The following is a 27,686-nucleotide window of genomic DNA, read 5'->3' as shown; positions in this document are numbered from 1 at the left end:
AGGCACTGCTGGGATTTGAACCCAGGATCTCCTGTTTACTAGACAGGCGCTTTGACCAGCTAAGCCACAGCGCCACCCACAGGCCTTCTAAACACAGACACACGGATGAAAACCCAGTATATGGTAAAGTGCCCAAGTTATACAAATCATCCAGCACATTCTGACATTAGGTGCAAAGATTCATGTTAGAAACTGGTGGTAATCAGTGCTTGAGTGTTTTAATGTTACCTCAGAGAACAGACTGTGAAAAGGCACTGCTGGGACTTGAACCCAGGATCTCCTGTTTACTAGACAGCTAAGCCACAGCGCCTACATTTCCCTATGTGAGCATGAAAGAAAGTTAAAATTTATGTACTTGGCATATTTCAAATAACAATAACAGACAAATGATCCTGCTCATTCTCAAAAAACACCTGTGACCATGTGGCCTAATGGATAAGGCGTCTGACTTCGAATCAGAAGATTGAGGGTTCGAGTCCCTTCATGGTTATCCACACATACTTCATTTGTGGATGTTTTCAGGACAGAAGAGAATGAGAAAAAACACTGCTGGGATTTGAACCCAGGATCTGTTTCTGAGACAGGTCTTTCAACCACCTAGCGTGGACTTCGAGAGTGACGCCTTGAATCATTTTGTGACTATCAGTGCATGCATGATTTTTGATGATGTTCACAGAAGATAACAGAACGTGAAAAGGCACTGCTGGGATTTGAACCCAGGATCTCCTGTTTACTAGACAGGCGCTTTGACCAGCTAAGCCACAGCGCCAACCACAGACATCAACAGGCACAAGCACGCAGACAAAAATCCAGTGTTAGGTACAGTCAAACAAGCCCCAGTTACACAAATCATCCAGCACATTCAAAATGACACCATGAGAGCACTTCAATGATCATGTGGCCTGAAAGATGTGGAATCTGACTTCAGGTGAGATGAATCAGGCTTTCAACTGCGTTGTGGTAATTAGACTATGCTTGAATAATAATGCTTACCACAGAGAACAGAATGTGAAAAGGCACTGCTGGGATTCAAACCCAGGATCTCCTGTTTATTAGACAGGTACTTTGACCAGCTAAGCCACAGCACCACCACACAGCCAGCTTAAGTACAGACACACAGACAAAAAAACAGTATATGGTAAAGTGTAAACAAGCCCCAGTTATACAAATCATCCAGCACATTCAAAATCAGACCAAGGCTGTGAAGGCTTGACGAAGGCTGCATTGAACTGGCCTCCGCGGACGCAGGCCGTTGCTGCCTAGACCTCGGAGCCGCTCCCTGTTAGCAACCGAGACGCTGCAGTGCTAATGCTAATGCTAAACGCTCCGCGCAGATTTCAGTAAAAAGACGCACAGGTCATCAAACTGTCGATTTTGTGACCAAATTATTTTAATAATTCGCATCCAAATCTTATGGCCAAAACCGAAAATGTTGTTTACTTTTTCAAAAAAAAACGGCTATATTTAAGGGATACATTTTAAATAGACTAAATTATCTTAAAATAAAAAAAACTGTGATGAGATATGCATTACTAAATATTATCATTATTAAGGATTTTTATATTGACCAGGATTACATTTATACAGTCAGTTGTAAAAAAGAAATACATCTCTCCTGAGAAAAGATGATTTAATTAAACAATCCAAGGAATCTGGAAATACTTTTCAATATAGAAGTCAAATATTAAACCCATTACACACACTCTGCATTAACAAGTTAGTACAAACAGCTGTAGTCAGTAAATCTCATTGTGTTCCCTTTTGCTGAAGCAAGTGACAATCAAAATGAACAAATTATCTTGCCAGATATGGTCATGTGGAACACACAGCTTATCTCAGTACAATAGTACATTCTTATAAGTACATGTAATTAGTTACTATCAAAAGAGACACAAATAAATGGCACATTTCGCCATAATCATGTCAGTACAGGCTGAAAAACATTCAGAAAAACTTATGACAGATGTTTTCATTTCTGTCTCACACACTTGTTCAGATCATATGAGACTCTGGACCTGCTCCTCAGAGACTCTGGACTGGACATGGAGACATGGACAGTTGGACAAGACATGGACATTGGAGACTGGACAGTGGACTTGGACCTCTCAGTCTGATGTGTCTCTCGTCTCTGAGGAGGAAAGCAGAATGGTTGTTGCGTCTGATGATTCAAAGTTCTGTCCTGTAGAGTGAAAACCTGTAATGAAACACATTAAGAAAATACAAACTATTAGAGGAAAATAAGTTTCACAGACATTGCAGCCCCAAAGAACACCTGGACTCACCCTCCGCACTATTTACATTTATATATTTTATTATATACGCAAGGGAGTGAGAAAAACAATTCGATTCTTTATATGTTTTTCGTATGAGAATGACAATAAACTATTTAACGTTGAACTTAAACTTTGATGTACATTCAGATTCAAAGGAGTTTATATCTGAAACAGCTAAATGAATAGAGGAATCCCAACATTTGAGAATGCATATTTTTCACAATTTAAATCATAATTTCAACATGAGCATGTGCAGCTCTTATTAGTACAATTTTCAATGTAACATGTCCCATACCTATCATGGCAAGTTGGGTCAGCAAGCTCAGTGTTGCTTTACTTTGTCATCTGCATTTGACCCATTTTATGTCACAAGCATCTTGTCAGAGTTCTGGCCCTAGTGTGTCGGTCCTCTTACAGGAGGCTGCAGATGAGAAAAGAAAATTCATGTAAAACAGATTTCTCATTGTTATAACATTAGATGTGACAGATAACAGACACAGTCAGGTCGTATCTACACCAGTATCTACACAGTCTGCACAAATCTGTTAAAACGAGCCTCATGTCCATCATAAATCTGACCTGTCCAGGCAGGATATTTATACTCTTCACTTACAAACATGCACGGATTGTTAAAAGCAGATATGTATTCCCTGAATGAAATGACACTGGAGGCATATATTATGTGTTACAAGTAAATATGAGCTTTGATAGAGTCAGACTGAGTCTTTTTTCAGTTGAATGTATGAAATAATGTGTGTTTTCATCTTAACTCCGAGCTACACTGACCAACTGTTTACATGTTTACACTGTCCGTGAAAACGTGGAGTTTTTTCCCTCGTAGCTTCTTTAAATCACTCTGTGAGCTTCTTTTCCCCTAACAGTAAAAAAACATGATGAGTGTTTGATGGAATGTGTCCAAATATGAAAGTTTGAGCGGCTTTTCATCGCATTACTGCACTTACTAGCAAACAGCTCAAACTCCACGGTTCACGCAGTTAAAAACAAACTTATTTGACATTTGTGGGACTTATGGTCGTATTTAGTTTACAGTTGTGTTAGTAATGATTTCCTAAAGTTAAAAGTGTTACTCACATGTTTTTCTCCGCTCTCGGGACCGGCTTTTTTTGCTCCGTGTTTCGAACATCTGACTGCCACCGCGCGGTGCATGCTGGGATACTGAAGGCTGCGAAGGATACTCGGATGTGTCCTCCGTTCGCGGCCCCATTTCCATGGAAACGAGGCCAGTTTTAGGGCTGCATTTGAAGGCTGCATGACAATAAAAATGAAAATGGGACAGCCTTCTTTCACCGAAACGTATGCGGCCTTAAAACCAGCCTTCAGGCTGCAGCCCTCAATTGGGAAACAGCCCAAGACAGCACTTTGGTGACCACGTGGCCTAATAGATACGGAATCTGACTTCAGGTGCAAAGATTCATGTTTGAAACTGCTTTGTGGTAATCAGAGTATGCTTGATTGTTTAAATGTTACCTCAGAGAACAGAATGTGAAAAGAGACTGCTGGGATTTGAACTAAGGATGTCCTGTTAAGTAGACAGACACTTTGACCAGCTAACATGGTCTTGGGATAACAAGAGTAAAGGGTGAAGTATAGTTTTGCATCGACTGAATGCACACTGCCGCTGTTGCCTTGTCGCCATCATTTTTGATTTATAGATCTGTGTCAAGGTCTATGCATGTGACGTAATTTACAGAAGCACAGAAGAGACTCACTATTAGTACAATATCCCTCTGTCACAGAAAGAACACTCATATTCCACTGAGTCGTGTCCTTTTAAAATCTGAAAGAAGTTGACCAGGAGCAAGCTGTTTTTTGAGCGCTTTGTTTATGCAAATTAACCAAGCAGTTTTAAGTTTACTTTTTTGTAAAACGTAAACACATATGCACAAAGCTGCATTAAACACATTATTTCTCAATGTATATTGAAAGAAAGAAAAGCCGAGTACAGGAAATGTACGTAGTGCGGTGGTAGGGAGGACCAATCACAGCCCTTACTGTTTGTGAAAATTTTGTCAACGCAGACTCTCGGCATCGTGATGCAGACGATTTGATGTTGGACCATAAATTTGCCTTAAGGGTTCGGATGCCTTTGTGGCTATAAGTGCATGCTTGAAATTTGAATATTTACAGAAGATAAAAGAATGTGAAAAGGCACTGCTGGGATTTGAACCCAGGATCTCCTGTTTACAAGACAGGCGCTTTGACCAGCTAAGCCACAGCGCCACCTGCAGACAAAAAGAGGCACATTCAAGTAGACAGAAATCCAGTATTAGGTACAGATAAACATGCCCCAGTTACACAAATCATCCAGCACATTCAAAATGAAACCATGCGAGCACTTCAATGACCACGTGGTCTAAAAGATATGGAATCTGACTTCAGGTGAGAAGAATCAGGCTTTCAACCACACTGTGGAAATTAGAGTTTGCTCTATTGTTGTAATGCTTACCACAAAGAACAGAATATGAAAAGGCACTGCTGGGTTTCGAACCCAGGATCTCCTGTTTACTAGACAGACGCTTTGACCAGCTAAGCCACAGCGCCTCCCACAGGGTTTTAAAGTACAGACACACGGACAAAAACCCAGTATATGATAAAGTGTAAACAAGCCCCAGCGCCACCCACAGACGAAAACAGGCACATGCACGCAGACAGATCTTCAGTATTAGGTACAGTTAAAGAAGCCCCAGTTACACAAATCATCCAGCACATTCAAAATGACACCATGAGAGCACTTCAACGACCACGTGGTCTAATACATACTAAATCTGACTTCAGGTGAGGAGAATCAGGCTTTCAACTACATTGTTGTTATTAGAGTTTTTTCTATTGTTGAATTGCTTACCACGGAGAACAGCATTTGGAAAGGCACTGCTGGGATTTGAACCCAGGATCTCCTGTTTACTAGACAGGTGCTTTGACCAGCTAAGCCACAGCGCCACCCACAGGCAATTTAAGCACAGGCACACTGTCCTGTTAGTTAATTAGTTAATTAGTACACCAATTGTGTATTTCACATCCGAAATGTTGGACGAGCAAAAATTTTAATTTATTATTATTATTATTTTTTCTTTTAATTGATAAATATTCCATCTATCTATTCTATCATATTTTAGTATTGCCTCTTTAACAACAACAAAAAAAATAATCCCTCTACTTACGTCATTAATAGGGCTGGTATCATTAAGAAGTTGCTGATATGATACGATACGCATCTCGATACAGAGCACTTTCTGTTCGATATGATATATTTCAAATTGATTCAATAAGGTTCAATAAAAATAATGTCTAAATCATGGCTTTGTGAAGCCACTTCTTTTGCAAAGTTAAATGAAACGATTTTAATCATTGAAACAGTGATTTTGTTAGTTTTGTTGAGTTTCCTTTTTCTGAACAAGCAACAAAACTCTAACTGTAAGAAAATAATTTTGTAAAAAAAAAAATAAATAAATAAATACTCTTGGCGATATATATCGATACAGCAGACCACAATATCAATACTGTATTATCACAATAAATGATACGATATATCAATATTTTGATATATTTTTGCACACTCCTAGTCATCAACATGGAAATTTCCAAAATGCAAGGAGAATTTACACACAAGAAAGACATTTTCTGGTAGTTTAAATGTTGTACAAACAAAATGATTAAAATAAATAAATAAATAAATGAAAAATAGAATACAATTAAACATTATTATTATTATTATTATTATTAAAATATGACTTTTTAGTTGGGGATCCATTACCTGCTAGTTTCTGTGGATACATCAGCTTTTTTTTTTTTTTTTTTTCAATTACAGGTGGTTTTAAAGCTCAAAAATACCTAGCAAAACAGACATTCTGTCTGTGAGAAGAGTCACCCCTCCACAGATCTGACCTGTAACTTGGTCTGGTTTGGGTCTCTATGGCGATAGAAAGGTTTAATGTCATACTGTGAAACATTTCAGACAAAACAATAACATCTCCATGGACAAAAAACATCTGACGGACCCTCCACCAGAAAAGTTACATAATGCATCTTTAAATATACTAAATATACTCATGTTAACTATGTTGTTCAACAGACAAAGAAAAAGAAAAAAAACATCAATCTTGTTTAATGTTATGGGAGTTTCTGAATCAAGGAGAGGCAAATAAATGGGCAATAAGGAAATACGGCTGTAATGTGGTCATAAAGTGAGCATACACATAAACACACACATAACCCACGAGAGTATTTTTACGCACCTGTTATAGCTGCTCATTCTCATATAAATGTTGACAAGTTCTACAAATGCGACAAAACCCGAGAAGCATACTAATGTTGTTAATAGAGATCTCATAACCGCATTAAAACATCGGCTACAAATGTTAAAGGGGCTATATTGCGCAAAACTGACTCTTGTGAGTTTAAATCATGTTGGAATGTTTTTAACTCCTCAAAAACAGACCTGGAGTTGTGTTTTGTTTCATTCACACATGTTTGAGTAACTCTTATTAGTCTGTCTACATCTCCAAAGTTCTGTTCCACCGTGTGACATCATATAGTGGTTTTCACGTTAACAAGTAGTCGAGTAGAGTATCAGTAGATATTGGCAAGACCAGGGGAATCATTTATAAAAACTGCGCAGGAGTTGTCGTAAGTTAGTGCGTACGCCTAGTAGCTACGACAGGCGTGCGCCACGCAAACTCCATATTTAGAAAACCCACCGCACGCACCAAACCAAGCAATCTTTGCTTTATAAATCCCACCTGTAACTACAATTTGCGCACGTAAACCTACGTCACGTCACGCCCTCCGACACACCTCAACACCTCACCATAAAAAGGTAAAGCATGTAAAGTGACTCGTGAATGAGATTGTACGCTGTCTAAATGAACGTGCGAGAGATTCAGATGCAGAGGGAGCGAGGGAGGACACGAGGATACGAGGACACAGATTTAGCATGAAACACATCAGATACAGATGTTATTCTGCCAATTAAAGTCCACACGAAACATCCAAACTGCTGAACTGTGAGTGTGGGTCTGGGTCTGTGAGTGTGGGTCTGGGTCTGTGAGTGTGGGTCTGGGTCTGTGAGTGTGGGTGGGTCTGTGAGTGTGGGTCTGGGTCTGTGAGTGTGGGTCTGGGTCTGAGTGTGGGTCTGGGTCGGGGGCATTATTCTGTTCTTCATACAGTCAGAGAGCAGCTCTCATGTGCTCAGTTCCCCATTACACAAAAATGTAGGAAAGATTTTGGTTGGGGTCAGGTTCGGGCAGTGGGCTTCGTGTTGTCCGCAGACTCGGGTCACTCTGCCGCTCGGTGCGTAAAGACTAAAGTAAAAGTGTTAAAGTTGCATTGATTAAATCAAAGTCTGGCTCCTGCTGCGTCCAAGGGAAGAGTTTTCTCTCAGGTCGGGTCATTATTTCGTCCTCTGTGTTGGTCACAGTCTGTGTTTTGTAGAAGTCTGTGGTCGTGGTGTGGACTGTGGGACTCTGCGCTACACCGGGTCCGGGAACGTGGCCGCGCTCGTGCACGAGTTTCAAATGTATAATATTGTGGAGAATAATGAGTGGAATAAACAGCCCTTCTCCTTGTTTTGGCAAACCAAACACTTAAATGCGCAAATCTGAAGGTCATTCTTCTATATACGTGGATTTTCTGATCAAACTCTTCCTCAAACTCTGTTCACTTCTGCTTCTCTCCACGAGTGTCGCTTTTTCCCCGTGTCTCCAGACTTTGCGTAGAACTTACAGGAGGTCCTGAGTTGGCGTAGAGTTAAGCAAAGAGCCACGCCTTAGGCGAGTGTTATAAATACCGCGGTTGGCGTAGGAAGCACGCATGCACGGATTTTTGCATAAGCAAGTTTTATAAATGAGGCCCCAGGACTGAAATCATCCAAATGATTCTAGTGAAGGTGTATGGTAAAAAAAAAATAATATAATAATAATAGTAAGAAGAAGAAGAAGATTTGAACATTATTGAACTTTAATGAGGATATTTTATTGTTGACTGAGTGATCATGTCTCTGCACAATTATTATTACTCAAGTTTTAAACTATGAAAAACAGTGAAGCAGAAATAAAAGGAGCCATAAGTCGCCTATTTGGATGTTACATGTGGCACATTTGTTTTTCTTCGCTACATTCAATTGAACCAGCAATACTGGAACAAAAATAGTCAATAAAATAATTACAAAAAGATTAAAAATGATGCAAAACATGTCTTAACATTTGAACATTTCTAGTGAGATAGTTGGGTCTGTGTGTGTTTTTTGTGGCATATTCAGTCCTAACAGGCATCCACACTACAAACTCCGCCCCTAAAGCCAGGGATTTGTAAACAGAAACACCTGGCTGTAATCAGGGCAGTCCTGCGTGATGTCACATGGTACTTGATACCGCAGAGGCCACTAGAGTTTTCACACTCTCATTTTTACACATTGTTGTCCAGATTCTATTGCAGATTTACCTAGTTTGCTCTAAAATGACCAAAACAGCACTAGAAACAGTAAATTACACTATTAAAGATGCACTGTGTAACTTTTCAATTCGGGGTTTATCACCTGCTTGTTTCTATGGAGATATCATTGCTCTGCCTGGAATGTTCCACAGTGTGACATTAAACAGCTCTACCTTACATTTATTCAATTACAGGTGGTTTTATAGCTTAAAATTCCTAAGAAAAAAAAAACAAAAAAAAAAAACAGATATTCTGCTTGTGAGCGAGGTCGCCTCTCCACAGATCTGACCTGTAATTTGGCCTTGTTTAGTCTCCATGAAGATAGAAAGGTTTAATGCCATACTGTGAAACATTCCAGACAAAGCAATAACATCTCCATGGAGACCAGAAAAGTTACATGATGCACTTTTTAAAAAACACCATTAGTTTAGTAGCTTTTTTTTTTGTTCTTGTTGTTATTTAATGTTTACTTTTACTTTCAAAACAGCATTGAAAGTAGCTAGTATCTTGATACATATTCTTCTTTATAACCTATATGATAATTTAACATTATTTTCCAAAAAAGGTGGTTTAAGCAGTACTTTTGCTCCCAGCCTCGTTTACATGTCAGCCATTTTGTGACATGTGCAGTACTCGGCTGCAGGGTCGACTTGGGCTTGGTTCCATATCCACAAATGTTGGTCCTAGGGATGTTACTAATCTGGCAAAGTTTCATGCTTGTACCATAAAAGTGAACAATAGGAGGGTTTCAGTCACGTGATCACGATGATGTGCGAATTTCAGGTGGAGGGCAGGAAGTGAAGACAAACACGACAAACACGGCTCTGGAGAACACAGATATGGAGAAGAGTTCTTATTGTCAGGATTTAGAGCCAGTAGCGAGGCAAAAGTACGAGCAGTTAGTCGACAAGTATATTGGGCGTGACCCTGATCTTATTGAAAATGAGAGAATTTTCAACCAAAGTAAAAGATTTGCCGACAATCGAGGCAGAGGATATCACGAACTATTTAGCTCTTCAGACATCGTTCTACACCAGACAACAGATGAAGGCAAAGTACAAAAGTTTGGAGGCATAGAACTTTTTTTGTCAGTGGATGGGTCCACAACCTCGGTGCAAAACGCCTAAATGATGATTATCGTTTGGTCTTGGCCGGGGTGAGTGTTTCTCTTATTTTATGTGTATAGACGTTATGGGAAAAACTGCAGTGTATCGGCAGTGACCTCAATCTGAACTATTTAATGTCAACAAATGTCGTTTGCCGTTAGTCGTTAATGATTCGTTTATGTTTAGGTAAACCACAAAAAAACAATTTAGCTTTGTAACAAACCTTTGATGAAGTGGTCACTGCAGACACGAGCATTAGCGAATTCTGCTCCTCCCGACCGCAAACAGGTTTGTAATCCACTTTTTACGGCGTTGTTCTGTCGGCTTTTCCCATTTCTGACCTTTGTGGACGACTATATTTGGTACTCTAAAAAAATCGCATTTCCTTCTCTCGGTTAGAACGATTGGCACAGTCGTAAACTACACAACACATCGGCATTTTCCTCCAGTCACTTCACTTCCTGCCTCCATCTGGTTTTGCGTGCTGACAAACGGAGCCCTGTGACGTCACGTGAAACCCAGATATTGGGCACTTTTTTGGTCCTTAACAGCTCCACTATCGGGGTGCAGGAGGAGACGCAGCAGCAGATCAGACGCAGCTTCACTCTGTTTCTGTGCTTTGTCTTTATTTTTGTGAGCACAGAAAATCCCAATTCACACATATATGTAAGAGTGAAAGGAATAAGCAGAGAAACACTGGCCCTACTGACGACAGGAGATTCTGACCAAATGCTGATCCAGAATGATGATAAGGTCACAGATCCATGTACATGACTGTATCCTGCAGATGTACATGCACATCCTGACAGGGTGACCCCCAAAAAAATCTCTTGCAACCCACCTGAGTGTCGCGAACCAGTCTTTGGAAACACCGGTATAAACAACTAATCCATTCATAAGCCTGAAGAATGCAGACAGCTTCAGGTCTGGTATGTAGGAAAACTTACCAAAAAAATACTTAGAAACTTAATTTGACCTATCTCTTTCATGTTTTGTCTTCTTGCAATAAATAAATAAATAATCCAATCCACTTTATTTCTACAGCACATTTCACAAACAAACAGTTTCCAAAGTGCTGCACAAACACATAATAATACCAACAATAATAAGATAATAAAATAAACTACTAAAATAATACTAGCCTTAAAATAATAAAACCAGTAAAATAAAGTAAAAACAAAATGATAGAATAGAAATAAATAAACCAATAAATAAATTAAATCAATAAAACCAATAAAAACACATAAAAATAAATAAAAAAAAAAACATAGAGGAGCACACAACTCAACTCAAATAAATACAAAATACATAAATAAAAACATAATCTAAACTGGGGTGCTCAATACGTTGATCTTGATCTACCAGTTGATCGCCAAGGTCGTGTGGGTAGATCGTCGTGTCTTAGTATTCGTCTCGGAATCAATCGCGTTTGGACTCGGTCTTGTCTCTCACTCGAGGTCTGACACTCAACAAGTGTGATCATATTTCATTACGGCCGCTGCTGTTGGTAATAAACTTGTAGCGGGTGCAGGAGCGTGTGGGGCGTCTCAGTGCAGCCTGTGCGCTCATTTGAAACCCGCGGAGACTCTACGGCACATCACAAACACACACGCTCCCTATGCACGGCTCGTCTGCAACAGCGTGTGCCCTCGTGTACCAGCGTGCATCACAGGGCAGGTTCAACTTCCTAAACATCCTACCTGTCCATCTGCCTCACGTCAGCACGCCGCCCCTCGCCTTTTCACGCTCTCGCTCCTTCCTGCGTACAGCCAACACAAGCCCCTCCCACAGTGCGGCTGATTAGAAGAGCAAGACCAAACGTGAAGCAAAAACCAGTCTAAATTTGTGTTCCAGTGTTGGCACAAAGCAGGTCTACAGCATAGAGCGGATCTACAGAACAGACCTACTGCCACATTTGGCTGAAGTTTGTCTAACAAAAGTGCACAAATGCATCTGTGTTTGTCACGATGTGTGTTTGGTTTGGTAAACGTGCAGAGGCTGGTAAATATCACTGCAAAACCAGAAAAGAATGTAACTCCAGTTTGGAACTTTAAAAAACAGGTTTAATCTTACCTACTTCCTTCACTTTTTTCACAGTTTTGTGTAAAGTGCCAGAGGAAGTTCTCTTAAAGAAGAGGTTCTCAAACTGTGGGTGAGGGTCCAAAAAAGGGGCACAGAGTGTTTCAGTGCAGTTTGTTTGGCTTTGTATTAGGTAGATCATTTTGACTTGGTCATTTTGTAAGTAGCTCACATGCTGAAAAAGTGTGAGCACCTCTGGTCTAGACAATAGCTTGGGTCATTATTATATTATTAGTTATCTGGATAACAGGGGGAAGGTCTTTTGCCAGTGCTTCTCTGATGTGCCTGATGGACTGAAAAAGCTGATTCAGGTTTGGCAATAAACAACAGCGTGCATTAATGACATTAATGGCATTCTTATTCCCTACACAACAGATTTACGGCCTGGAAACATGGTGCTGCTATTATGACAGGTTCCATTCCCTTTTTTCATACTTAAATGATTTTGTGATGAATTAATAAATGGATTAATTCAACAGGGAGACAGAATGGACTTGCTAAACAACTTTCTGAAGAATGGCCACATCTTTCAGTGTCAATATTTCGAAATAGTGCCAACTGTTCCACATCTCTCAAAGCTGCTGCCAGTGTTCTTGGGGTATGTAAGGTAAAACGTTTAAGTCAGTTATAATGATCAGTGTTGGGGACTAACAGATTACATGCACCAGAGTTACATAATCAGAGTACAAATTATGAGTAACTGTATTCAGTTACAGTTACTGTTTGAGTGAGTGGTAATTGGATTACAGTTACTGTGTTGAAATAAATGGATTACACAGAGGTATTTTCCTGTTTTTCTGCTTTCACATTTTGGGCCACTCATTTCCGGAAACTATACCAGGTCTAAACTAGATCTAAACCAGGACTAAAACCAGGTCTAAACTAGGACTAAAACCAGGTCTAAACCAGGACTGAAACCAGGTCTAAACTAGATCTAAACTAGATCTAAACCAGGTCTAAACCACGTCTAAAACAGGATTTAACATCTTTTTATTTTCTTTTAGCAGACAAAACATCTTATGTTATGATTTCCTCGTCTTTACTCCTCTACAGCAAATGAAGTAATCCAAAGTATTCAGATTACATTACTCACCTAAAGTAATTTAATGGATTACGTTACAAAACTACATTTTGGGGTATGTAATCTGTAATCTGTAGGGGAATACATTTTAAAAGTCACCTCCCCAACACTGATAATGACACTTGCTGTAGACATTGTGAATAGGCTGGATTCTATACAATGGACTTTTTGTAGCTTTTTGCCATGTTATAATGTTCCCTCATCAAAAAAAAAAAAAAAAAAAAACTCCCACAAACCTGCTCCTGCAACCGGTTTCCATAGATATAGAAGCAGGATACAAAACAACACTACGACTTCACAAAGCTGACGTGCATTAGTGTCATGAGCAGGATGCATGCTGATTGTGTTATGACAGATCGACTCAGTGTCGGGGGCAAAAAGAGGGGAGACTCCTTTTTTCAAAGGAGAGAAGTTTTTCATATTCTACGTTTGTGTGTAAAAGATGGGTACAAACTTGGAGCGGTGACTTAGTAATAAATACCACAGAGGACCAGTGGTCTGAAGCTCAGGAACAGGTCCACTCCTCCTCAGTGTGTAGCAGACATGGACTAATCCAGTTTAAGATCCTACACAGACTGTACTTTTCTAAACACAAACTGTCCAGGACGTTTCCAGGGGTGGATCCGTCTTCTGAACGATGTGGATATAGTCCTGCCTCTTTGTCTCATACATTCTGGGGTTGTCCTGACTTTACTGGACAAGAACGTTTGAAACTCTTTCAGTGATTTTAAAGACCCACCTTCCAACAGACCCCATGATGGCACTTTTTGGGCTGCCAACTCCTGATGTGAGTTTAAACAGTAAGCAAAAGAATGTCTTGAGTTATGTTACACTATTGGCCAGGTGCCTGATTTTACTTAACTGGAAAAGCAAAAAAAAAACCCAACCCATCAAAATCTTCAGCGAGATATAATGCAACATTTACAATTGGAAAAACAAGAACTTTTTTTTGTACACAACATGGCAACCTTTTACTGACCATTTTAATCGTAGGTAAATATTGAGACAGCCCTATAATGTAAGTGTTATGTGTATTTATATATAGGTTGTTCTGTTATTGAATGTGTATATGTTGTGAAATATAATGTATGTTGGAAACATGTATATTTTTATAAAATTATAATAAACAGAGTTTAAAAAAAAAAAAAAAAAAAAGATGGGTACAAACAAAGGAAAATGTCTCCATTTTTTAAAAATACCTGTGTACGTGTAAATTGGACCTTATAAGAATCCGTGTATCATTCGTTCATTCGTTTTTTCAATATAAAACCAAAAATAAGAAAACGAAAAAACAACAGTTTTCTTCGTTATTTGTCTCCAAAACCAAAATGAAAAAACAGATAACGATTCGTTTTTTTCAGTTTTCGATTTTGTGTTTAAATGAAGAATGGAAAAAACGGATAACGGCCGTTTCCCATTTACGTGACTTCCGTGACTGCGATGCCGACTTTTGCACCGCATACGGACTGAACCGGGACTGATCCAGGTCCGAGACCTGATCGAGACCAGAGCGGGACTGAGACCAGGACCAGACCGGGACCAGACCGGGACCAGGGCGGACTCCGAGCTTTGACTCCGAGCCTCCACGGGGTCCGAGCCTCAGCTTCGAGCTCCGGCCCTGCCGTGGGCTCTGAGCCTCCGGTCTGGTCCTGGTCTTGTCTCGGTCTCGGTCTCAGGCCCGCTCTGGTCCCGGTCTGGTCCCAGTCTCAGTAGCGCTCTGGTCCCGGTCTGGTCCCGGACCTGGTCCATTTGAACCAAAAGCTCTTAGTTCGATTCATTTTCGTTGGTGTGAAAGCGTTAGTTTGATGCTTTGCACCACCTCGGAACCAGCCGTGGTTCTTGAGCGCAGAGGACCAGAGCAGCTCTGTCCCGGTCTCAGTCCTGCTCTGGTCTCGGTCTGGTCTCGGACCTGGATCCGTCCTGATTCAGTCCATATGCGGTGAGACTGGGACCAGAGCGGGCCTGAGACCGAGACCGAGACAAGACCAGGACCAGACCGGGACCAGACCGGAGGCTCAGAGCCCACGGCAGGGCCGGAGCTCGAAGCTGAGGCTCGGACCCCGTGGAGGCTCGGAGTCAAAGCTCGGAGTCCGCCCTGGTCCCGGTCTGGTCCCGGTCTGGTCCCGGTCTCAGTCCCGCTCTGGTCTCGGACCTGGATCCGTCCTGATTCAGTCCGTATGCGGTGCAAAAGTCCGGCATCGCAGTCACGGAAGTCACGTAAACGGGAAACGGCCGTTATCCGTTTTTTCCATTCTTCATTTAAACACAAAATCGAAAACTGAAAAAACGAATCGTTATCTGTTTTTTCATTTTGGTTTTGGAGACAAATAACGAAGAAAACTGTTGTTTTTTCGTTTTCTTATTTTTGGTTTTATATTGAAAAACGAATGAACGAATGATACACGGATTTATAAGACATGTATGTGTATTGTCAAAACAGTAAAAGGTAACATGATGATCTAAATGTGTTAGCAGTTAATAACCCCAAAAAGTCAAATAATATTAAGTAATTTTGCTTTACTCTCCTCTCTCTAATCAAAAGGACTCTCCCTCTAGCTCCTGTCTTCTAAACTTGGTGATCTTCTGTGTCTTGCTGCCTCCCTGGAAATCAGTGATTTTGTGTAAACAAGCACATGCTCTCTTCTAGAGGCACCCCTCCTACAGCCTTACCCACACACTGCCCTGCTCTGGTATGAGTATGTCTCTGTTTTAATCAGGTTGAGGAAACATGATTTTATTATAATCTGTGGTGAGGCTCCTCCCTCTGGAATTCTCCTCCCCAAAACTTTTGGAGGGAAAATTCAAATGTAACAGGACACAGGACAGTTCCAGGAGCAGAGACACACAGTGTGGAGCAGGAGGATTATCAGAGCTGATCTGGAGGTGAGACTTTTCAAAGATTTGATGTGCTTCTCTGGACTAGAATGTCGTCATTGTTAAAACATGTTTGTGGTGTTTTATTTGAAATTAGAGTTAATGTAAGAACTGTTTCCATGAAACAAATTATATTTGACTGTCCATCTACAAGAGTGTGACAGTTGTACTAAGATTTGATTGTGTTTGTTCCAGAGTCGTCTACAAACACAGAGTGACGTCCAGGTTCTGCTGGAGCTGTGGGGAAGTTCATGAATGTTACAGCTGATGTTTCAGAAAAAAGGAAGATGTTTGAGAACCAACAAACCACAGAGCACAGATGAACAAAGTAAGTAACTCAACTAAAATGATTTTAAAAGTTTTTTTTCAAAATATACTTCCTATTGAAACAGTGATCATGTTTCTACAGGGTGATGTGGCACTAGGAGACTTTATACCAGATGCCCTCCCTGTTACTGCGTTTAGAGGAAGAAAAGCAGCACACGGTGAGTTTTGTTTCTGCAGATACACTTCTAATGTTCTTGTAATTCTGTTCTGGTCCATTATTGTATTAATAAGTGCTTTAAATGTATTTAAACATGTACAACAGAGTAGATCATCAGAATGTGATCATCATGTGTTATTCTGTGTCCACAGAGACCAGAGCTTCTTCACTGGAATAAATCTTCACACTGTCCAGCTCCAAACTGTGTGTCTCTGTACTTGTGTGTCTCTGTGCTCTTGTGTGTTTGATTCTGTTTAAGACAATACAGAACTGTTGAAAACTAAAGACTGTTTTTGTATTATTTTATAGAATTAGATCAATTAAATTAAATTATACATACTTATATATTTCACAATAAGGTAACATAAGATAAATATGTATATTCAGCATGATTTGATCAAATTTCATCAACATGAAAAAGTGCCATTCATGTTCTGAGAAAAATATGTGTAGAGAGGATCAAAATACGTTTCAAAGCCTAAACATTAATTTTATTGCATGCAACCGCTTTCTATAACTTTTTTATGCAAATCCAGTGACCTTTTTTTTCAGTGTGTGTAATGTTCTGCTTGTCCATTTCTGTCAGATGCCCTGGCTGCCTGGTGTGAGCCTGTGGAGAGGAGTGCATCACAATGTGATATGTCTGAAATGGAAATGTTTTAAATAAACAAACTTAAAAGAAAAAAGAACCTAACTCATGTATAGTTATAATAAATCATTATTATAAACTGACCAAGTTACTCTGTCATTAAACTCTGTCTGTTTAACCAGTGTGTCCAACTTGAGATATATTTAGTTTATTTTATGATCTGGGCCCAGTGGCTTTTTAAACTGTCTACATTTCTTTTAGTTTAAGCACATCTCGTCCCTTTCTTCTACTGAAAGAATCTGCAAAGACACAGGAGCATTTTTCATGGAAATACAAAATAAATTTGGTGTGTTATTACAAGGTTCAAGGTTCTTTATTTGTCATTCAAACATGCGAGAGAAACACATGACAGAACGAAATGTGCTCCCTGAGGCCCAGTGATCCAGAAAGAGATAAAAACAATAATAAATAAGCAATGTTAAAAAGTAAATACATTCAAAACAACAACATTTAGCAGTTCCAATGAACAAGTAGTAAAAAAAACATGGCAAGACAGAGAGGCAGCCCAAGCAGGAAGTCAGTGAGCACTGTTCAAAAGTCTGACAGCCTCAGGAAAGAAGCTGAACTTCAGCTGAGATGTTCTGGCTTTAATGCTCCTCAGTCTCCTCCCAGAGGCAGAGGAACAAACAGGTGGTGGGAGGGTGCGAGGGGTCCCCCATAATCCTGGAGGCCCGTCTTCTGCAACGCTCCTCATAAATGTCATGGGAGTAAAGTCACATCCAGTGATCTCCTCTGCTGTTATTATATAATTATGAGCTGTTTATCTTCAGCCCCTGTTACTCTGTTACTCTGACCTTAGTTAAGTGGATAAAAGATAAGATATCCTGGTCGTCAAAGTGATTCTTCCCTATTTCAGTGGGAGGAGAAACTGAATGATGTTGTAGGAATGGGGTCATTCAGAAGGAGAAGAGAGAGAAAAGAGGACATGATGTGACCAACAGTAGTTTTGGCAAAGGTGTTCGCTTAATGTCTAACACACTGAGAAACGTTTAGTGGTGATGTTTAATCACAATTTAGTCCTCCAAGTTCACTAGTAGCTTTCAGACAGTGCAGAAGCGGAGGACTCTTTTAAAGAACAAAGTAGGTCCTTTAACATTTTCACAATCTGAACACTGTACAGTTACTGATGATTTGAACACTTTCAGAAGAATACAGATGTGGAGATTCTCCCCAAACTGGCTTCAAAACCTAAGGACTTCAGGTTTATCCTCCTCCATAGCCTTGAAAGTGCAATATTAACTGGCTAATTCAAATGTGGTACTATTAAGACCTGCCACCATGTGCTAAAATGCTTCATCTATGCAAATTTCCATAAATGAGCCATAAGTCAATGAGTCCACCGCAGCGTCAACAGCTGCAAAACTGTGTCATTAATTTCAGTTTATTTTATTTTTTTTAAAATCTGCTGTTGCTCTAAGGCTTTTAAGTTGACTCTGAACGACTGGTGCAGCGCGGCATTAAACAGGGACATTATCAGTTTGGCTCCATTGTTCAACAGCAAACCTTCTCCTGCACGGTGCTTCTGATGAACCTGTGCTTATGGTGTGTGCTTTAAAGTCCCAGTAAAACACATGTAATGGTGTGCTGAGCTGTTGTTCCCCTGACTGCACAGATAACACCGCCTCCCGCGCCCACAGCAGATAACTGTAGATGTGAGCAGGGCGATCGTGCTGCTGAGAGCCATAAATCTGCTCTGCTCTGGCTAACTGCTGCACAGACACATACAGGCCTGTGTTATGGCCCAGGTTTATTAAGTGTGAAAAAGTGTGACCGCTGTGTGTTGTCTGCATCCTGTTAGGAAGCATTTTTAACAAAAGTGAACTCACTTTTTTCCCCTGATCAACATTACATACATGGAGTGTTATTTAGAACATATCTAGATCACCATGTTACCAAAGTTTGTTGAAAATGTTCTCTATCCTAAAAACTATGTAGAAGTTTCATTATTGATGCTCTGAGTCCCCCCTCCCTTTGCTCTCTGTGCTAAGACACTACCCCTTCAGAGCACTATCAAATTGCAATTGGTGGGCATTTTGCTAATGAAACTACTGCACATTGTGTCAGGTTTGTGAAGTTGCTGTGGGGGGTTGAAGGGTTGTGTGTGTGGGTGTGTGTGTGTGTGTGCGTGGGTGTGTGTGTCCATCCGCTATAATTCCGCCATTTATGGACCAATTGTTACCAAATGTGGTACGTGGGTCCAGCCCCCATGCACAATGCTGCAAAAAAAAAAAAAAAAAAAAAAAAGTTTGGTGACGATCTGAGGTCATTTGAGGTCACACGAGTTGACAATTGAAAGGTCACGCCATTATAAAGGATCGTCAATTTGAGTAATTTCTGAACCATCTGCAGCCTAAAATATTCACCCAATCATCACACAAGTTGGCACACACATAACATATGGGCTGGGCTCCTCATAAAGTGCTTCCTTGGTGATGAACTGCCCCCACCAGTGCCTCATGGGGGACCAGGTTGCTATCTCTGATTGTGCTTGTTTCCAGGGAAATTCTAAAAACCGAAAACTGTTGAGTGTGTCCTGGAAGACATTTGTACCATCAGCCCTTGCTGTTCATAAAATTGCCTACTATGTGGCCATACCAGCTTGTCAAAGCCTGATCCTGTCAGATCTCAGAAGCTAAGCAGGCTGGGCCTGGGTAATACTTGGATGGGAGACTGCTAGGGATTCTGCCTAGTATGAAAGTGGTGTGTGTGTGTGAGAGTGATGGTGTGGTTGGAGGGGCTGATGGCACAGATTGGCATCCTTGCTTCCGGCAGCATGCCCCAGGGCAGACTGACAGCTTACCACCACTGAGTGTGGAGTGACTGAATAATGAACTGTAAAGAGCTTTGGGTATCTTGAAAGGTGCTATATAAATGCAATCACTTTTATGAGCACCAAAACACAAAAAATGCAAGAGTCTAGTGTCATTACATAAATAAAGCCCATGGAAATTCTAACATGATTCAACACTATATCAATGTCCTCAACAAAATGCCCTCCAACATGGACACCTCACAGAGACACATTTGTGGGCTGCAGGTGGAGTACACCATTTTCTGTTGAGGTTCTCCAGCTGTGCTTTGAATCTTCTTCCAGCAGGTCTCTTTAAATTCCACCTTTCCAAAGTCAACCACCTCATAACCAGTGCAATCAACAGCTCACTCCCGTCTGGTTCTCTCACCATCGTTGATTGGCAACATCTCATTTACATTTAGCATTTGATTTTCAAACATGCCACAAACTGTTCCTCGTAGGTTATTTGCTCACAGCGGCACTGGTCGTTCACTTTCATTTAACTGTAGCAGACCGAAACAACATGTGTTCCGTGGAGAGGCTGGGGATTGTCATTGTAGACCTGGATTGGTTATCTGCATTACACTGTGTTAATGCTATTTTTATTGTAGCACATATTTATGAAAGGGCTCCACTGTGTTTGTGGTGAGATTGATGTGTTAAAATGTTTTTATTGTTTGAAGCTGCTGCTCATTCGAATTGCCCCTGGAGGGATAAATAAAGTCATCTGAGTCTGAATCGCTGCTCATCTGAAATGAGAACACGACAACACATGTAGAATATTTTCCTGTCTGTTTTTTTGCCACATTCAGAACTGCTGCTGATGTAGCTGGATTGTGCTGTTATCAGTTTCTCCACATGTGTTATTGAGATCTTGAGATTTGATTCATGTCACCTCAATGGTAGGTTACAGATAGAGTTAGGATTAGGATTAGGGCTATGGTTAGAGCTAGGGTTAGGGTTTAGACTTGGTGTAGGATTAGGCCAGGTTTTAGGGCTACAGTTAGGGTTAAAGCAAAGGGTTAGGGTTAAGTCTAGGGTTACTGCAAATGTTAGGTCTAGGGTTAGGTCAGTTTTAGGGCTTGGTTTAGGCTTTGGGATTGGACTAGGGTTAGGATTCAGGAATAGAGCAACAGGATTAGGGCTAAAATTGAGGTTAGGGCTACGATTACTGCTGTGATTACGGTTAGGACTAGGGTTAATTCTAGGGTAGGGGTAGAATGAGGGCTATGGTTAGAGCTACAGTTAGAGCTGGGGCAAGGTTTAGAGCTATGGGATAGGCTCAGAGTTAGAGGTAAGATAGGGTTACAATTAGAGTTATGGATTAGATCAGAGGTTTTCAAATTGGGTGAATGTGAGCATTCACATCTCCTAGGAGATTTTCAGACTTGTTCATTCAGGCTGCCTTTCTGTTTACTTACTGGGGTTTTCTGCCCAGTCTCTGGTTGGGGAGTTAGTGTTAGCTCCCCTCCGACCTGGCGTCATGGCTCGCCCTTGCCGTAGCATTTGTGTTGCACCTCGTCAGTCTCTAGTTGTGAGAGCAGTTGCCGTTTGTGGATGTTGGAACACTGACCGTTAGCTTGGACTGTGGGTATCGTAATAAACATTTCTCCCACATCCAGTTCACGTAACCCCTCTGACTCAGGTTACTGTAGTAGTAGCTTTCCAACAGAGCCTTGTTCTTGCATTTCACACATTTCCTCCGTGTTCCCTGTCTCGTAGTTTCATTCTATTCTATATATAGGTTGTAAGAATGGCAACATAATTTAACAACGAATACACACAGGCACAATTACCGATATCAGTACTGCTGCAGATGTGTACAGATGTGAATCATATTTTTTTTCTTTGCATGCTGCACGTGGCTCTTTGGCGCCCCCCAGGGGAGGTGAGACACACCTACTGAAAACCGCTGGGTCAGATCAGGGATTAAGAGAGGGTTATGGCAATGTGTGACTAGACTGCCTCTACATTTACATCTATTATAACTTATAATATCAACTGGCATTAAAGAATTGTATTAATTTATTTATTTTTTTTATGTTTTTTAAAAAAGTCCGGTGATTTCTTCTCCCAGTCCAGCCCTGCTGGAGTCTATGCACACAAGTACAGAGAAGTGGATGGAGATAGTGGACATAGGAGTTAGGAGAAAGACATTTTCTGAGCACTCAAGCCTCAAAAGCCCAGGATTACTGAAACATGCATGAATCAATACATTTTTTTTCTAAGCTACTGATAAAGGCCACACTGACTGTGACACAGTTAAAGTCTCCTAAATGCAGACTTGACATAATATATCCACTTTAAATTCTTCCCTGTCACTTTTCGAGAAATGGGAATTTTTATTCACTATTCTTGTATTGTTGGCTTCATTGGAGTATTTTTTTAAAATGTCCTTGAGTTCAGGGTAGTACAAATCTGAAGTAAAAAGATGCAGGATAACATATTACTCCTGGGACAGTATCACAGAAAGAGAGAGACAGAGAGAGATCGAGGGAGAGAGACAATAAACAGAGAGAGAAAATCAACAACTTAAAAAGCGAGGAGACATATTCCTCCTGACCTCCTCCACAACCTCCCTGACCAGAACAAGCAGCGGCCTCGGGGAAGAGACGCTCTCAATCTGAAAACTAAATAAGCCATGCCCGCTGTGCTAGCATCTATTAAACCTCTACAAGTACTGGCCACAAATCAGATTCCCCAGTGGTAAAAAAAAAATACACTTTTGAATTTCAATGGACTCTAACATAGTCTGTGGGGTGTTACTGTGGAGCAAAAACATTATGATTCAGGTTGCAGGTCTTTCAAATAAGAAACTCAAACTAACCTCGTACCACCATGGGAACTGTGAACCAGCTAAAGTTTAGCTGTAAAAACTTAGTTTTGTAAAGGAAATGCAACCTTAACTGTTAATAACAAGCATCTGCATCGAAACAATCCACAAACATCCACAAACACTACTGCTGTTCTAAACACAACAATCCATCCATCCATTTTCTTCCACTTATCCACGGCCACAGATTAAGCAGGGACTCCCAGACTTCCTTCACCCCAGACACGTCCTCCAGCTCCTCCGTGGGGACCCCAAGGTGTTCCCAGGCCAGTCCAGAGACATAGTCCCTCCAGTGTGTCCTGACTACTCCCTGGCTACGCCCTTACTCCGATCCAGGAGAAGATGGCGGGAGCCCCGGGGACTATTCCCTGGACTACTCCCTGACTACACACATGCACGCACACACACACGCACACACAAACACACATGCGCGCACACAAACACACATGCACACACAAACACACACACACATTAACCATACTACCCAGTCCCAGCCCTGCTTCGCTTCTGAGATGTGACAGGATCAAGCCACACATCGTTGTGACTGTGTGGTACACTTTCATTTTGTTCTGGGTGGGGCTGCCAAAACTGCAAGGTTTTATTCTTATTTTAGTAGAGTTTATTAATATTGCCCATTTTATCATCTTACCCACCGCTGGTCCGTTTTTAGAAATAAATTATTTAAAATTTTGATTACACATTTAAATCACGTCTGTCCTTTTCTTTCCAGACTCACCTGACTGAAGACTGAACATTTCAAGCAGAGGAATAACATCTCAGTGGAAACAAGCACATGACCACTCACCAGTACTTTTAGCTATTGAACTTATTCAGCCCCGCCCACTTTTGCCTTCAAATGCTTCTGAACTGTGTTTTCTTTATTGTGGAACTTCTGCTTTAGTGGAAATCCCATTCATTTCAATGCAGAATTTGAGAAAAGAATTGCTTCTAAAATCTAATATAAAGAAGGTTGATCTGTGTCCAATGTTCATGTGACTAAAAATCAACACTGCACTGATTCTCTGAGACACTTTGAGACACAAATGTGGCCATACTGTCTTGTCAAAGCCTGATCCCATCAGATCTCAAAAGCTAAGTGAGGCTGGGCCTGGTCAGTACTTGGATGGGAGACCACTGGGAAAATCAGGTGCCACAGTGAGCCACTAGTCACAAAAAAAGATGTCATTTTGTTCTTACCCACATTGCTGATTAGGAAAGTGGTGGTGGTGGTCGGAGGCGACGAGGATGTTGCTGAGTGCCATGTCTGCTGCACTTCTGTCAGTCTCCCTCCCCAGGTATGGGGTGAATCAATAATGTTCTGTTAATCATCTTTGTAACATATGTCTGTGAAAAGCGTGATAATAAATAAAGACTTACAAAAGTTTTTGTTTTCCATATAGAACTTAACTGCTGTCGAAATCAGCAGCTCCATGCAAAATAATATAAACCAAACGATGAAGGCAGGTGATGCTCAGAAGTTTGGACATTGTCTCATTCAAGGTTTTGTTTTGTTTTGTTTTTTCGGCTTTATGGTTACTTTCTTCAGTTTATGTACACACAGGACTCATCCAAACATATGTAGCAAGATATGTGGAATTATGAAATGAAGAAAACAAGAGAGTTACCATCCTTTGCTTTATCAACAGATCTACAAATCCTTGGCCTTTTCTCAATGAGCCTCATCAAGTCTTCTGAGACGGTTTTCACTTCACAGCCGTGCGTTTTCAGGGTCAAGGGATGTCATTAAGTGCAAACCAGTGATCACAGCCAAGGATGGTTGTTTTAATTTAACAACCACCAACACTGACAGCGAGATAGTGAAGGTTAACAGAAAGAATAATTGCATTCTTAATTACTATGAACCAATAATGGGGCTCAGATAACTACATCTTGTGCTTTTTTCTCCTCAATTTTTTATCATATAACCTGTACTCTATTCTTTTTTTCTTACAAATCCAATTAACAGAAGGAAGGCTCTGGGTGCAGCACGCCACATCAATTATTCATGGTGCGCTTTTTCCGTCCGGTTCCTGAGAGTTCCTGTGCATATTAAAGAGGCGCAGAAGCAGATGTGTTAGTGACTGGATGTGACAGGAGCCAAGCAGGGGCTGATCTTCTGCCAGACGCCCTCAAACCTCTCCACCGTGGCCTCTGAGGGGAGCACATTATTCAAACCAAAGGAGATATAGAACTGTGGGAAGATAAAACTAAGTAAGATGATAAGAGGAGTGGCCAGCAAATGAGTATAGTAGACAAGAATTGTACTTAAGTAAGAGTACAGTTAGCCTACTTCAAAATATTTTTAGTAGTATTCCACCATACACCTACTCAAGCATAAGAGTAACTGTTTGGACATAACATCTGATTTATAATTTCAAGTTTAAGGTGCATTAATGTAACTATACCGGTGAGGGGTCATCCACCTCCTTGTCTTCTGGGAAATGTTATTGCTTTGACTTGAGTGTTCCACAATACGGCATTAAAAATATACATATACCATATTACATAACATTAGAAATAGATGGGATACAGATTCAAAGAGTAAATGAAACCAAATTTTTAGGAGTTATGATTGATGAAGGTCTAAACTGGAGGTCTTATATAAATGACACAAAAGGCAAAATTTCCAAAGCCATTGCTGTTCTGCATAAAGTAATGTTCTCACTAAATAGTACAGCAGTATTAACTTTGTATAACTCTATAATTGTACCAGATCTGATGGACTGTGTGGAAATTTGGGGTTCAACATGTAAAACTTACCTACAACCTTTATTTATTTTACAAAAAAGGGCCTTGAGAATTATCACTAACAGTCATTGTAGAACCATCCAACCCAATATTTGTTCAACTTAAAGTGTTGAAAATGCAGGATATTGTCGACTTAAGTCTCCTCTAAGTCATGTATAAAGCAAAGTGCAATGTATTACCTGTAAATATTCAAAGACTGTTTAAGATCAGAACAACTCACTACAATTTAAAAGGAACCTACATGTTTAAAAAACCTAGATTCAGAACCAGTGTTGTGGAGCGAAGTGTCGCTGTGAAAAGAGTTCACTTATGGAACAGTCTTGACAAAGAAATAAAAGAATCAAGTACAATGATGATATTTAAAAATCATATAAAATCGAATGCAGTGTGTCTGTATGAAAAAGAAAACTAAGTTGTGTATAATAATGAAGATTTACTGTTTGCAATTGATCAGTAATTGTGCCTGAACTGATATGGAATGTTTAGTGACCATCGGTGTTGATGTTTTGTCTTGAAAAAGGAAAGGGGGGCAGATAACATAAGATTTTTTCTTCTTTCTGCTCATTTTCATTAATTTCTTGCGTGTTTGATGTTGTGACACTGTCAATGTCTTTTTATGCTTTATGAATGACATAAATAAATAAATAAAATAAATCAATATTTTTTTCGGATTATAAGGCGCACTTAAAATCCGTTAATTTTCTCAAAAATCGTCCGTGTGCCTTATAATCTGGTGCACCTTGTGTATTAAGTCTGGTTGTGGTTACTGACCTCGAACTGATTTTATGTGGTACACAGCACTCAGAAATCTATCCAAACGTTTTAGTACGACTTTGGTAAACTACGAAGCCGCACCGCTTGATGGAGTGTCGGAGCATTACGGCTGCTGTAGTCAGGAGCCTCGTGGAAGTATAGTTCTGTGTTGACTAAATGCACAGAAAGAACACACATATTCCACTGAGTCCTTTAGTCCAACAGAAGCTGACCGCATCAGTGCACAAGGAGCAAACAGTTTTTTTCAGTGCTTTTAATGTATGCAAATGAGCCATGTGGTTTTAAGTTTAGTTTCTGTAAAATGTAAACAAATGTGCACAAAGCTGCATTAAACACATTATTACTCAATGTGTATTTGAGTCCTCCTGGTTGGAAATAGGCAAGTTTCATTGTTGACAAAAGCGCGCGTTGCATGCTGGGAATTATTTTGATCGGCGGCAAGAAACACTAATTCAACATGACGGACGGAGTGAGAAAGCATGTAAAGGGTATTGATCCCGGTTATTTATCCACTCTAACAGCAGAGGACCCAAGACCATTTGACCAGAAATTGGTCATAAGCATCGATGGAGCCAAATCACCCTTTTCAACCCCGACAAAAGGTGAACCAAACCAAATTTCTGGTCAGAATCACCAACTACCTGGTCAAATATTCACTTGGGTGATATCCACAATGACTTGGTGGAAACTCCTGGGCCATTCACAGCAGAAAAGATGAAAACCTCCAAGAGTCTCGATGTGTTGTTGAACTTGTTGGAGTCCACGGTTTGTTAGGATCTTCTACATTTGCTCTGCGAATGTTTGAAAACCGTTTAATTCATCGTTAGCGGTTCTTTTCACTCAGAATATGAAAAAGACATTTTCTTTCTTCCGTGCTTCTATTTGTGCATCTGATAATGCAGCAGGAATTTACCAGAAATACGCAAGGTTACGCACTGTGTTTGACCGCTATCGTGTTTCTTGCCTCCGACCAAAATATTTCCCAGCATGCAACGCGGGCTTTTAATAACAATGACGTCAGCTGAAACTCGCCTATTAAAAAAGCTAAAACAATCCACCCACATTCACATGCATAATCCACCTTCATAAAGACAGGGAGGCGACGCTGAGCAAGTTACGCTACGATCTGCCACTGGATCGTGGATGCCTGAGCTAAGGATGAGTCTCAAGTGTCGTCCATTTCTTAATGCGCCTTATAATCCAGTGTGATTTATGTATGAAAATAGACGAGAGAATTCAACATTATTGATATTGTGCTTTATAATCCAGTGTGCCTTAGAGTCCAAAAAATATGGTAGTATGTGTTCCATTATAGAGTTCTTAATTAAAAAAAAAAATTAAATACTAGCTCACATTCAGAACAATGGTCAGTTAAAATAATCAGTAAAAGAAACCAGAAAAATTACACTGAAACTACCACAACATGATGTAATAGTTTGTCTATTCCAAAGAATAATCCACAACGATTAGAAGAAAACTGAACCATATTTGAAAGAGCATTTTCATATTGTCAACATAAAGCTTTTGTCACTTGTAGAATTACCGAC

At 40.3% G+C, this 27,686-nt stretch overlaps 1 long non-coding RNA gene, 7 other non-coding genes and 1 pseudogene across 8 annotated transcripts; 3 read left to right on the top strand and 6 right to left on the bottom strand.

Moving 5' to 3' along the window:
• Positions 1-74, bottom strand: trnat-agu (transfer RNA threonine (anticodon AGU)). The gene has a single exon. It is a non-coding gene; the product is annotated as a tRNA-Thr (tRNA).
• A 343-nt stretch (positions 75-417) lies between these two features.
• trnar-ucg (transfer RNA arginine (anticodon UCG)) lies at positions 418-490 on the top strand. Its single transcript has one exon. It is a non-coding gene; the product is annotated as a tRNA-Arg (tRNA).
• A 205-nt stretch (positions 491-695) lies between these two features.
• Positions 696-769, bottom strand: trnat-agu (transfer RNA threonine (anticodon AGU)). The gene has a single exon. It is a non-coding gene; the product is annotated as a tRNA-Thr (tRNA).
• A 245-nt stretch (positions 770-1,014) lies between these two features.
• On the bottom strand, positions 1,015-1,088 carry trnai-aau (transfer RNA isoleucine (anticodon AAU)). The gene has a single exon. It is a non-coding gene; the product is annotated as a tRNA-Ile (tRNA).
• A 3,352-nt stretch (positions 1,089-4,440) lies between these two features.
• Positions 4,441-4,514, bottom strand: trnat-ugu (transfer RNA threonine (anticodon UGU)). Its single transcript has one exon. It is a non-coding gene; the product is annotated as a tRNA-Thr (tRNA).
• A 247-nt stretch (positions 4,515-4,761) lies between these two features.
• On the bottom strand, positions 4,762-4,835 carry trnat-agu (transfer RNA threonine (anticodon AGU)). The gene has a single exon. It is a non-coding gene; the product is annotated as a tRNA-Thr (tRNA).
• Positions 4,836-5,157: 322 nt separating this feature from the next.
• Positions 5,158-5,231, bottom strand: trnat-agu (transfer RNA threonine (anticodon AGU)). The gene has a single exon. It is a non-coding gene; the product is annotated as a tRNA-Thr (tRNA).
• A 10,580-nt stretch (positions 5,232-15,811) lies between these two features.
• LOC129407794 (uncharacterized) lies at positions 15,812-16,342 on the top strand. The gene is made up of 3 exons (XR_008631713.1): positions 15,812-15,869; positions 16,056-16,188; positions 16,270-16,342. It is a non-coding gene; the product is annotated as an uncharacterized LOC129407794 (long non-coding RNA).
• A 7,316-nt stretch (positions 16,343-23,658) lies between these two features.
• Positions 23,659-23,776, top strand: LOC129407939 (5S ribosomal RNA; annotated as a pseudogene).
• Positions 23,777-27,686: the final 3,910 nt, after the last annotated feature.

The sequence above is a fragment of the Boleophthalmus pectinirostris genome, unplaced genomic scaffold (genome assembly GCF_026225935.1).
Source record: "Boleophthalmus pectinirostris isolate CB_2022bp ecotype Guang Dong unplaced genomic scaffold, ASM2622593v1 HiC_scaffold_14, whole genome shotgun sequence".
Taxonomy (NCBI): domain Eukaryota; kingdom Metazoa; phylum Chordata; class Actinopteri; order Gobiiformes; family Gobiidae; genus Boleophthalmus; species Boleophthalmus pectinirostris.
This window is presented reverse-complemented; position numbering and strand designations above follow the sequence as displayed.